This window comes from Mustela nigripes, chromosome 9 (assembly GCF_022355385.1).
Source record: "Mustela nigripes isolate SB6536 chromosome 9, MUSNIG.SB6536, whole genome shotgun sequence".
NCBI classification, from domain to species: Eukaryota; Metazoa; Chordata; class Mammalia; order Carnivora; family Mustelidae; genus Mustela; species Mustela nigripes.
The window spans coordinates 71,931,679-71,944,573 of NC_081565.1; positions in this window are offsets into that span (position 1 = coordinate 71,931,679).

Consider the following 12,895-nt stretch of genomic DNA (forward strand, 5'->3'; position numbering starts at 1 on the left):
TCATAAAGGAGACTTTCTACCTCCCAGAACCCAAGTCAAAAAGACCAATAAGCCTTTTATTTCCTCCCCTCTCCCTGTGCTAGTAAGTGGCTTTGTGGCATAGTGTTCATCTGTTTGTATCCCATACCCCCAGTGTATTGTCATTTAGGGTAATTACTTTCAGGATCCTCATATGGGGGGCTGGGGTAGAGTCATTTTTTTTCCCTAAGTCCCCTCATTACCAAGACTAGAGATACCATTCTTATTTTCTGCCTGTTGACCATTAACATACATGCCCACTGTCATCAGAACCAGCACCCACCACCATCGCAAGGCAGACAAAAGTTAACTCCCATATTCAGCTTAGCTTCTCAGGTTCCTCACCATCTTTGATGCCTAGAATTTAACAATCTTGAATATTCTGCTTTGTTATATTTTACCAAGCCAATTCAGCTATTTTGTTTCAGTCAAGATTTTATTGTTTTATGCCATTTAGTCTGCCATATATTGCTAGAAATTGAAATCCCAGTCACCTCTCTGTAAAATATAATATTCCCCTAGGGTGCCTGGGTGGTACAGTTGGTTAAGCGTCAAACTCTTTGATTTCAGCTCTGGTCATGATTTCAGGGTCATGGAATTGGGCCATCTGCTTGAGATTCTCTCTCTCCCTCTCCCTCTGCCCCTTCCCCTGCTCACACTGCCTCTAAATAAATAAATAAATAAATAATAAAATCTCTTTTAAAAATGTAACATAATATTCCTCTTCCCTTTATAATCCTTTGCTACTAAAAATCCAGGCAGCCTTTCACATATAATTTACCACCAGTTTTACTGTGGCTGGAGTTGGTACAGTCTTCCTTGAACTTGATCTGGCTCTGTGCCTGCCTGAGAATTTCTGAGGTTCACTGCAGTCTGGGTCTCTTCTAAACCAACCTTCCTTCCCTTCCTTTCTCTTTTCATGAGTGTCAAACTTTTATTTTGGTGTGAAGGCTCTCTCCACCTAATCTGCTTCTTATGCCTTCACCATTCACAGACATTTCCCCCCACAGGTCTCCTGGATGTCCAATTCTGCCTTGACGTCTGCTTCTCAAAGGACTCAAACCAGTACATTTAGTGAAGATGAAGTATGCCTTTTACAATTGTATATCTTTGTATCATATATCTCATGGTACTTTTGCCTAAATTGCAACAAGCTCTTTGAGATTTCTGTATTTCTGTGAAGGTGCCCAGCACTGTTATTACCCACTAACTAGGACTCCTGTGCTTCAAACTCTAATTTGAAGAAACCACTGCTCTTATAATACTTGTGACTGGTATGATATTTGTGAGATAATCTTCCTGAATACTTGTCAATCTCATTTCAGAATTTCCAGACTACAGAAACATTCTAGAACCATCTGTGGCTTGATAAAATAAAAAGTGATTTGGGTAGAACACCTGTCATGTTCTGTCCATATAAAGAGCTTTGTTATATACAATCCTCCCACAAATTCTCCACATAGCCACTATTACAGAAATTTTGATAGGATACAAATATCTCTTTCTTTCAGGAATTTTCTCTGACACACGCAGCCCACTCTCAAAGCAGTTAGGGTTTCTCTTTCACAAATAATCTCTGGAATAATTTCTCTGCATGTATTATTTCTTGATCAAATTACAACTTATTACAGAAATTTGATTACAAATTTGGAACTTATGCTGTATTACTTATGATACTCAAATGGTCCAACTATATAGTTAAACTGGGGTTCAGATAAAAATTCAACTTATGTTTATGCCTTCTCTTTTCATTTAAATTGTTCTTTGAATACAATGAACTCATTTTGTATTTCTTTATATCCCATACAACACAGACAGATCATTAAATATTATGAAATACCAGAATAAAACCTAAGAAGGATCTACTTTCTCAGTGAATTCCCATACCCTAGACTTACTCCCAAGATTTCTCAAAAATTTAACTAATTTTTTAAAAGAAATATATGGGGATTAAAGTATTTTTACTTAAAATAGTCATAGATATCAAAAAATTCTGAAGTACTATTATTTTTATTTTATAGAAGATTCAAAATAGAATATTTTTATTTTTATGCAAATTGGTTTATATTTGAAATTACTCACAGATGCAAAGATCTTTTGAAAAAAAAGTAACTCAATATCTACTAGTTTGTTAGCAGTTCAGAAATTATATTCAATAAAACGATCATGTAATTCAGTTTATTTCTTCAATTTAAAGCATTTCAAGGTTAAAGTGCCATATTACCTGACTAATCTTCAATTAAAAGAATATATTTTAATTGAATAAATAAAAAATTCAGTTTCATCAACAGCTCTCTTAAACAGTAACACAATACACAAACAGGAAAAGAAGATGAAAGGAGTAAGTATTCATTAACCTTTGCTGTTATGAAGCAAATATTAGTTGGACTAGTTTTAATAGCATAGCACCCAAAAAAGGATTTATGGATATTTTTTTAATCAATAAAAAAGAAATGATAAAAGGATTATGTGTTGATAGACTCTTTTGGTAGAAATCTCTTCTTCTGGGATACTACCTTAATCTTAAATTCAGAAAAACTACTACCAAGATGTTCACAGCAGTCTTATTTATAGCAATTTAATCGACTACAACCTAATTATTAGGTATGGCTTGATATGTTTAGCAAATCATTTAACATGGATGGAATGGAATTTAATCAGAAAAATATGTTAGTTATATTCTAGCCTATAAGATACAATCAGTGCCACATTTGTGGGATGATCTTCCTGAAAACTCGTGGAACCTCTTTTCAGAATTACTAGGCTAAAGATGCATTCTTGAACCTTCTAGGACTTGTAAAAATGGGAAACTGATTTAGACCAGGCACCTTTCATGGTCCATCCATGTAGGAAAGTTTTGTTCTATTAAATTCTCAGAGCAGGGAGAATGCAAATCCTCTCTTATCAGAGTAAGATCAAGGTCAGGATTTATTAGTTCACATGGAGTAAAGTAAAAATAATGAAAAAGTGGGAAGAAAATTTGTCAAGTAGGCTGCAGGGAAGTTCTGAAAATTAAATAAATTCTAGCTGTAGTCTAAAGAGTTGAAAGTTCTTCTTCCTTCTTGTCACTGTATTTCTCGAACCCTCTGCTAGCTCTTCTCCAGCTAGCAGAAAACAGTAGAGGTGGGGATTTTTGACATTCATTGTGCAGGTACAGGCTGTAAAGTTGGCAAAGCGTGAGAGAGTTCTCTGAACATGACTCTCAAGGGGCAGCCTGTGCTGGAAAACACAGGAGATGGGGAGCGAGGAGCGTTGAGGGCACCATAAAGGAACCAGCTTTAATAAAGGAGAGAATGAGCAAACTCAGAGAAGAAAAGTAGAGGGCACTATGGAATGTTTACTAGGTGCTACCTTGCATGGACACTTGCCTTTTGGTATTAAGACTGATGACCCAGATTGAATAGAGACCAGCTGTTTATTGATTCCTGGTGACATAACATAAGTCAGAAGGTCCTTTTGGATCTGTGCATAACTAAAGATCACATTTTTTGTGCAATTCACTTCTGGAATTTTCAGATTCTCTCCCTGCCATCTGGTCTCCCCTCCTAGTACTTAGCATCGGCTAAAGTTCTTGTGCCGAGGTAATGAGATTATGGTGTAATACTTAATCTAACGCCACCCTTATCCTGTCCCACTCTAACTCTACAGGGCTTCAGTAATTACTACCTAAATCACTGCTTTCGGGAAATGCTGGTGAAGAAATATCTGGCCTATGGAGAAGAATGGTGCCCTTTCTGAGGCAGCTGGGTGGCTACATTGGTTAAGTGTCTGCCTTCAGCTCAGGTCATGATCCTGCAGTCCTGGGATGGAGTCCCACCTTGGACTTCCCACTCCCCAGGGAGCCTGCTTCTCGCCCTCCCTCTGCCTCTCTGCTGCTGCTTGCCCTCTCTGTCTCTCTCAAATAATTAAATAAAATCTTGAAAAAAAAAAAAAAAAAGAATGGTCTCCTTTCTGCACGGTAATGGGTAGACTGTTGTCCACACCATTTAAGAGAGTGAAGGTGTTCATTTCTGTGAAGACCTGTGGTCCTCTGGGTATTAAGAATCTCTATCCATGGTCAAAAGACAAACCCACAGCAAATATGATAAATTCAGTATTTCTGAACTCTCCTTATCATGTGTTCATAACTCAATAGCTAGAAATAACCCTGAGGGACAAAAGGGGCAGGGGAGTAAATGAATTACAAATACCAACAAAACAAAATCCCTACTATTCAAAGACATCATGTTCAGTCAAATAGCACAATGTTTATTTATAAGCATGGTATGTCTTCCCACATAACAGAAGCATTTTCAGACACACCCTTCTGTGTCAGTCCACAGCTCACTTTTATTTTGTGTAATGTCAGGCTACTCAGCCACTGTGGACACATGGGGGGAGAAGCGAGAACAGGGAAGCCTTCATGAATGTGTATATATCTTTGTTGGCCTATCTAACTAAATGGTTGTTTGTGCCATTTCCCCTTAATTTCCTCTGGGTCTAAAGGTTGGGGAATAGAAGAACAGCAACAGACGTGAATGTGGTTTTCCAGTAGGCGAACTGCCACCTTCTCCTGTTTCCCACTTGAGACAGATGAGGAGCAGAAGATAAATACAGCAGAATTGCAGGGAGCTCCTTGAATTTTTTAACTTTTTAAACAAATGACTAAGAATATGAATAAGAAATGAGCAAGAAGACAGAAAACAAATCTTGGAAAAACAGTATGGTTCCACATACGTGTTATTTTAAAATTCCTTACATAGAAAAATAAAAAAAAAAAAAAACAGGAAGGAAATTCATCCAGATAACATTGGTTTTCTTTGTGTTTTTGGACCCTTAGTGACCTTTATATCTTCTCTTCATTTTTCTGTTTCTTCTAAATTCCCTCTAATGAGCAGGTATTACTCAAAGCATGTAATATATTTAATAAAATGTAACAAGCACTTGTTTCAAAACTAGCCTATGTGGTGATTTCCATAGTATTTTAAATCGGTATTTTTTAAAAAAATATTTTGTTTATTTATTTGTCAGAGAGAGGGAAAGCACAAGCGGTGGCAGGGGCGGGGGGCAGGAGTTGGGGGTGGGCAGCACACAGAACAAGATGGAGAAGCAGACTCCCTGCTGAGCTAAGAGTCTGACTCGGGACTCGATCCCAGGACCCCAGGATCATGACCTGAGCTGAAGGCAGATGCTTAACTGACTGAGCCACCCAGAGTGTGTTTTTAAGGGGAGTGGTAAAAGGAGCATTCTTAATAGCCATTATAAGACTAAATATACAAATGGACAATGCCCAGAACACATGTAAAAACAGAACTCTGACACACAACCCTCAGAAACCTTCCCAGGAAAGCACAACACAACCAGGAAACCCACCCACTGTGAGACTTCCAGGAAGTCAGATAGCTACCTCCAGCAACAATCCAGAAAGCTAAACAATAACTTCTGTAACAATCAGTCCAAAATGGCCAGGAGTCCATTAACTACTGACAGCTTTGCTGACCGCTGTCCCGGCTTCCAATTCAGACCAATCAGAGAAAGCCAAATATGCACCCCTAACCAGTCACACAGGATGCCTACCTTCTGATTATTCTGCCTCACGCCCCTCCAAGCAAGGCATACCCAAACCTTCCCTTTTTTCCACTCTAAAGCATTTCCTCTCCTCTGCCTGCCTTTGAGTCTCTGCCAAACACAAGTGATGGTGGTTGACTCCCTTGCTAAAACAGGCCCTCAATAAATAGGCTCTGCTTTTCTCATCTGATCCGTCTTCATTTATTTCCACACCATGAAAGAATAGGAAAAATGCCATGACTGACTTATAGAAGAATTTATAAAATAGCAGAGTAATTTAATTACTGCAAAGTGTGTGTCATGGAATTCATACCTAAATATGACATGCCTGGGTGGCTCAGCGGGTTAAACCTCTCTGGCTTTGGCTCAGGTCATGATCCCAGGGTCCTAGGATGGAGCCCTGCATCAGTCTCTCTGCTCAGCAGGGAGCCTGCTTCCTCCTCTCTCTCTGCCTGCCTCTCTGCCTCCTTGTAATCTCTGTCTGTCAAATAAATAAATAAAATCTTTAAAAAAATAGTTTAAGAAATCTCGGGGTACCTGGGTGGCTCAGTGGGTTAAGCCTCTGCCTTCAGCTCAGGTCATGATCCCAGGGTCCTAGGATTGAGTCCTGCATCAGGCTCTCTGTTCAGTGGGGAGCCTGCTTCCTCCTCTCTCTCTGCCTGCTTCTCTGCCTACTTGTGGTTTCTGTCTGTCAAATAAATGAATAAAATCTTTAAAAATAAATAAATCAATAAATAAACAAACATGACATACAAGGTAATAATCTCAGCCAAGCATTAGGGAGCACCCCCTTTGAGAATCTGCTCGACATCTTTTTCTAATCTACCTGCTCACACATAGTGATCTCCAAGCATTCTTTTTTTTTAAAGTAAGTAAGTAAGTAAGTAAGTAATTTGACACAGAGAGAGAGAGAGAGATCACAAGTATCCAGAGAGGCAGGCAAAGAGAGAGGGGGAAGCAGGGTCCCCACTGAGCAGAAAGCCCAATGCGGGGCTCGATCCCAGGACTCTGAAATCATGACCTGAGCCGAAGGCAGAGGCATGACCCACTGAGCCACCCAGGTGCCCCAAGCGTTCTTAAACCTGTACATCATTAATACATTTTGATGAGCATTCCCAAAATATAGATACCTATTTACACATTTTATACATGTAGAAAACTTAAACAATTTGAACAATGGAATAAAGTGAAATAAAACTACTTTTCAACATAATGTGATTCATGATGGCCTCACACTGTCCATAGCTAATCCCTCTGTTGTGAGTGTAAATTCTCACGTGGAAAAAGTCTCCTTGATTGTTTTAAAGCCTTATGTGCACTAGTTAGATGATTACCTTGCTATTGTTTCCACGTCCTACATGGCTAACCAGCCACTCATATGAGGGGTGGGGAAATGTCCGCTCTGCTCTGTTCTTGATCTTTGTCCCTGCTTGATCACTGATGTTATTTTATCTGGAGTGTCTTACCAGAGATCTTTATTAGTTCACTTTCCATTGAAAGATAGAGATTCAAGCAAGATATTACCTTCTATAAGACCACATAAACAGACCCATATAGTCTATAAAAAGTTTGCAGGAAGCTGAAAATAAGCAAGTGATCAACCATCTACCAAAATCCAATCTTTTTGCAGTGAAACTCTCCAAATTAAGGATGCCAGTGTCAATCAATAAATCAAATATTCATAAAATTATTTCTCACTTTAAATAACATGTTTATAGAATTAGAAGACTAATAGACAAATAGAAGTTCTAATATTTTCCTGCCACATCTCAGTAGATATTTCTGTGGAGACATGATTTGTACATCAGAAATTCTACTATATTGTTTCCTTGTGTCTGGTCAACGAACAAGCGGTTAATTTTTTTCTTTTGGGGGATTTTTTTTTTTTTTTTTGGCAAATATAGGTGAGGAGGGAATGAGATGGCATGTGTGCTTACATTTTGTTAGCTTAAACTCACATTACATAAGGGACTGTACATAGCTTTTTGTGACTCTTGGCCTTCTGAGCTAAGGGAGAAAGATGGTCAATCTTAAGAATAAAATCATAGATACCTCAAATTCTTGTTATTCCACTTTCCCTGACTTCCTTCTTTGAAAACTGGCAACTCTAGAGTTCGATGCATTTAGAGACTTAGTTCATGTTCAATCAGCACAATTATCTTATCAAAATTATGCATCCAAAGTGGTTTGCAAGTACATTAGTTAAGTTTCACATTACTCAAGAGGAAGTTTCAACCAGATGTACCAATAGGTCTATTTTCAAATTTTCCAAGTACAAACAGTCACTTACCTGCATTTTTCATAGCCATGTTTGCAATTTTCTTTATTACTCATTAGTGATCTGAACTTCCCTTCTTTACGTCTCCTGGGAATGATGGAATTGAAACACCAGCATCTCCACCATTATAGAGTCATTCACAGTACGCCTATCTCTACTGACGACCGAACTTTTTAAAAAACTTTTATCTATTTCTTCCCTGATATATTTGTGGAAGTCCTATTATCATTATCCCCCTCTGCCAACAAACTCCATTTGCTTTTTGGCTATTATCTTTTCCTTGTCACTCATAACTAATGGGGCAGAATCTTGTTTAATTTTTTTCTCATCTATTCTATTCCTGTCATGCTTTTATTTCCCCCTACATATAGATCTTAAAATAAGTCAAAGGAACCAGTTCATTAAAAAATTATTTGAATGCTTCTCACAGCACACAGGCTTTCATTTGGGTGTCAGTTTAAATTCTTCATCTCATTCTTATTCTCCCAACTGGATCCTTCTCCCAGCACAGAATACCAGGAAACTCTTTAAAATTATCATTCTAAAAGTCTGATACCCAGTGTTATGATCTGTAAAGCCAATTTGAATGATGTTCAGTCTTCAGTTAGCCATGGTAACTGGGGAAATATTAGTCTGTTGTAATTAATTGAAAGCCCCTGGAAGGAGCCAGAATTCACAGCTGTTTACCCTCCAACAGACCTGTTCCAAGTGATCCGCGTTTGTGAGGAGGTATCCTAAACTTTTCCATCTACTTTCAGTAGGCATGCTAATTAACACAATAAATTAACTGAAGGGAAAGGGTTAGAAACAATAGCCAAAAAAGCAATAGAGAGTACTGACATCAATTCTTAAAAGTGATAACTTCCTAGAAGGTGTGCAGATTGAATGAGAGAGAAAACTGATAGAAGGACCTCAACTTCTAATGCATCCCCCTCTATACCAACTTAATATTTTATAGCAAAACATGTATTTTCTATAGATTAACATGATATATAAGAAAAGGAACCATATGGGGCGCCTGGGTGGCTCACTGGGTTAAGCCTCTGCCTTCAACTCAGGTCATGATCTCACGGTCCTGGGATTGAGCCTGGCATTGGGCTCTCTGCTCAGCAGGGAGCCTGCTTCCCCCTCTCTCTCTGCCTGCCTCTCTGCCTACTTGTGATCTCCCTCTCTGTCAAATAAATAAATAAAATCTTTTAAAAAATTAAAAAAAAAAAAAAGGAACCATATGAAAAGTAATCACCTGTTTAACTACCTACAGAAACAACTGTAAAAATGAATGAATTAATTGCCTATATAATTAGCTATTTCCAGCAAAACTATGTATATCGTCTAGTCTTGGTCAAAGCACTATTTGTTTCTCTCAATTAAATACAGCTATAATATATTTAAAATATATTAAATTTATATTTATAATATATTAAATATGCTTAAAAATACATTAAAAATATGTTAAGTCAAATGCATCTTTTATACATACCGCATATTATGTTTTAGGACTTTTCTGGTTGAAGTCTGAACAGGCAGTCATGAGGTTTCCAGATGCTGGTTCTACCGCAGATGTTCAGTTCCCACCTCTTCCATCTGAAAAAAAACGAACAGGTTTATCTAGAGCTTCTAAACCAGAGGGTGAGGACTTAGAAGTCCTAGGATGAGTGGATAACTAGGACGAATCACGCAGGAAATAGAAAAGAGGGAGATGACAGTGAAAATGTATAAATGAGGCAGTGATCTTCCAGTCCCTTTCCAATCACCTTTCAGAATGCTGGCAGGCAGACTCCTAACCTCCCCCATGTCAGCAAAAAATTGGAGAAACTTAGATGACCCAGCAAGAGTCAGAGAACCTACTGGTAAGGGTCACTAGTAGACAAAGCCCCATCATACCCACAGAGCTTATATTGATCTTGACTGCCTTGTTCTCAATATGACCAGCTTAACCAGAGATCACCAGGATTCACCAAGGACAAACAGAAAAGCCCAAGATCAAACAAATAAGAAAAAATTTTTTTCTGATAAAAAATAGAGAACACAAATAATTAGAATAAATTTTCAGGACATTATAGAAATTTATATCCATAGAACAAGAACAGAAAGCTGTTTTTAAAAAATAAATAGAACTAAATAAATAAATAAAAATAGAACTGTTTACTCTTATAAATTAAAAACATGACAGGGGAAAAAAAGTGAATTATCTAAAAGCCTAAACTTTTGTGCTCATTTGCTCAGAAATCAACTAGATGATATTCTACCAAAATGAGAAATAAACTAAAAATGAAGAGTTCCTGTCAGATCATTCATTTTTGTCCTGATTTCCCTCTATTTATCTAACATCTATCTATTTAGTATTTTATATACTATCTTACAGGAATGATGTTATACTTTCCATACTGTTTTAAACCTCATTTCTCCAGGTGCCCAAGTGGCTCAGTTGGTTGAGCACCCAACTCTTGATGTTGGCTTGGGTCATCATCTCAGGTTCCTGGGATTCCACCCTACACGGGGCTCCCTGCTCACTGGGAAGTCTGTTTGAGGATTTTCTCTCTCTCTCTCTCTCTGTCCTTCCCCCACTCTTTCTCGCTCTAAAATAAATAAATCTTTTAAAAAATAATAATAATAAAACACGTAAGTAAAAAATATTTCTCTCGGGGTGCCAGGGTCGCTCAGTTGGTTAAACAACTGACTCTTAATTCTGGCTCAGATCATGATCTCAGTGTGATGAGATTAAGCCTCACATAAGGATCCATGCTGGGCATGGAGGCTGCTTAGGATTCCCTCTCCCCCACTGCTCCCCATCCCCAGCTCATGCACTCCCTCTCAAAAAACAAAAAACTCATTTCTGTCAGAGAACAACTTACCAACATCCTCTCCTGGCAATAAATACAGATTTACAGGTTTTCATCCTTATGTTAAACCCTGTCCAGTAAGGCCTTTAAGCATCATTGCATTTTATTAATTCTAATTTCATCTACATACATGAGCAAATTAGAGCAATATACATTATGAAAATGTTTTTAATTGGGCCTCCTGATGGATTTGAATGTTCAGGGGCATGGGGATCACAGCAGTACCTCTGCTCTATGACTTCCACAGCACACTCTGTAAACTACAAACTTGCAGGAAAAAACAAGCCCATTAGCAATGGGGTAGGGATAAAAGAACCTCAGTTATGTATGCCATTTACTAATTTATCAAATTCATTGAGGACCTACTACATGTCCAAGCACCATGTGCCTGAAGGCAGTAGGGTCCACAAGACAGTAAGGAACGGTGAGCCCCTTAGGCCAGATGAAAAGGGAAGAGAAAGGAAAAAAAGAGCTAAAATAATAACCAAAATGTACCTATGTCAAACTTTCGTAACATTTCGTGACCTTTCATAAAGGGTCAACCCTGTTTGAGACTTGCCACATAGCTGTCCAGACAGGATACTCCTCAGAGGAGAAAAGCATACATTTGGACCAAACCTGGGGGAGAGGTGCTACTGCTTATCGTAAGGAGATCCCGCACCTCCACGGACTCAAGTCATAATGTCTATAGCTCTTCTGTGAACGTGTTATGGGCAATTGGTATAACTGCTAATATCCTAGAAGGAATTTTTTTTAAAATCCTTCCCCAGATGTCACTATCCCCTTCTTTGGAAAAATTTTACAAAGTAAATTCAGGTGGGGGAGACCATGAGGGGCGAGGGCTGTTAAGAGAAATGCTCTTAGTGATAGCTCAGCTTTGGGAAAAAGGTGCATCGATCCTGACAACAGTCCCAGGACAAAATGCTTTGCACACCAGTGGTTGGTTAAGCAACTGCCTTCGGCTTGGGTTATGATCCTGGAGTCCTGGGATCGAGTCCTGCATCAGGCTCTCTGCTCAGTGGGGAGTCTGTTTCTCCCTCTGGGCCTCCTCTTCTCGAGTTCTCTCTCTCTCTCTCTCTCTCTCATTCTCTCTCTCTCGCATATAAATAAAATCTTTGAAAAAATCTTTTAAAAAAAAGAGAAAATGACAAGAATGAAGCCTAAGTCAGAAGCATGTGAACAAAGAGGGAAGCACTCTTGATTCACTCATTTAAAAAAATAAATAAATAAAGGGATGCCTGGGTGGCTCAGTTGGTTAAGTGGCTGCCTTTGGGTCAGGTCATAATCCCAGCATCCTGGGATGGAGTCCCACACCGGGCTCCTTGCTCAGCAGGGAGCCTGCTTCTCCCTCTGCCTCTGCCTGCCTCTCTGTCTGCCTGTGCTCGCTCGCTCTCTCTCCCTCTGTCTCTGACAAATAAATAAATAAAATCTTTAAAAATATAAATAAATAAATAGATAAATAAATAATTTTTTTTTAAAGTTCTGGCAATTCTGTAAATTCATCCCAAGAATGACAATCTTATCTTGATGAGTGACAAATAACATCTTATGACTTAGAGCAGAAATTTATGTATATTCTTCCAGGATTAAATTGCTCAGGAGAGAGCAGTTGAGAATTTAAAAAATTGCATCTCAGCCCCATGCTCCTTATTAATTAGGTTGCTAGGTTTGACGGCAAGGTGCCTTGAAGTTCTTCAGTAACGAAGGGAAAATTACACTGAGGTGCATCAGGAAAAGTGCGGGGCTACTCTGATGGATGTAAAATAGAAATTAGAAAATGTCATCCAAGCAATAATTTAAAAAAAACAACAACTGCCTTTTCATTTATCTGAGAAAAAGACACTTCGAAGATTACAGCAGTATTTAAAGACTGACTGGTTAGCAGGGTTTGAAAGCAGGTATTTGATGATGATCATTTGAGATCAGTTGAGAGTGAAAATGACTGGCTAATGGAATCTGAGTTCCACACCCGTGTTTCTCTTTTGATCAGTCAGTCAACACATCCCACACCAAGCATTTCATTTATTTAATCTTTACAGACAAACCTATAAACCAAGTTCAGTACCCCCACTTTAAAGGAAAATAAAATTAGGGAAGTTAAATAAGTAATTTATGGAATGGGATAAACTCAAGAAAGAGCCCTTAAATACTATTAACTTTCCCTTCCCTGGCCCTTAACCATACCTGAAGCAGATTCCATAGCTTCCCA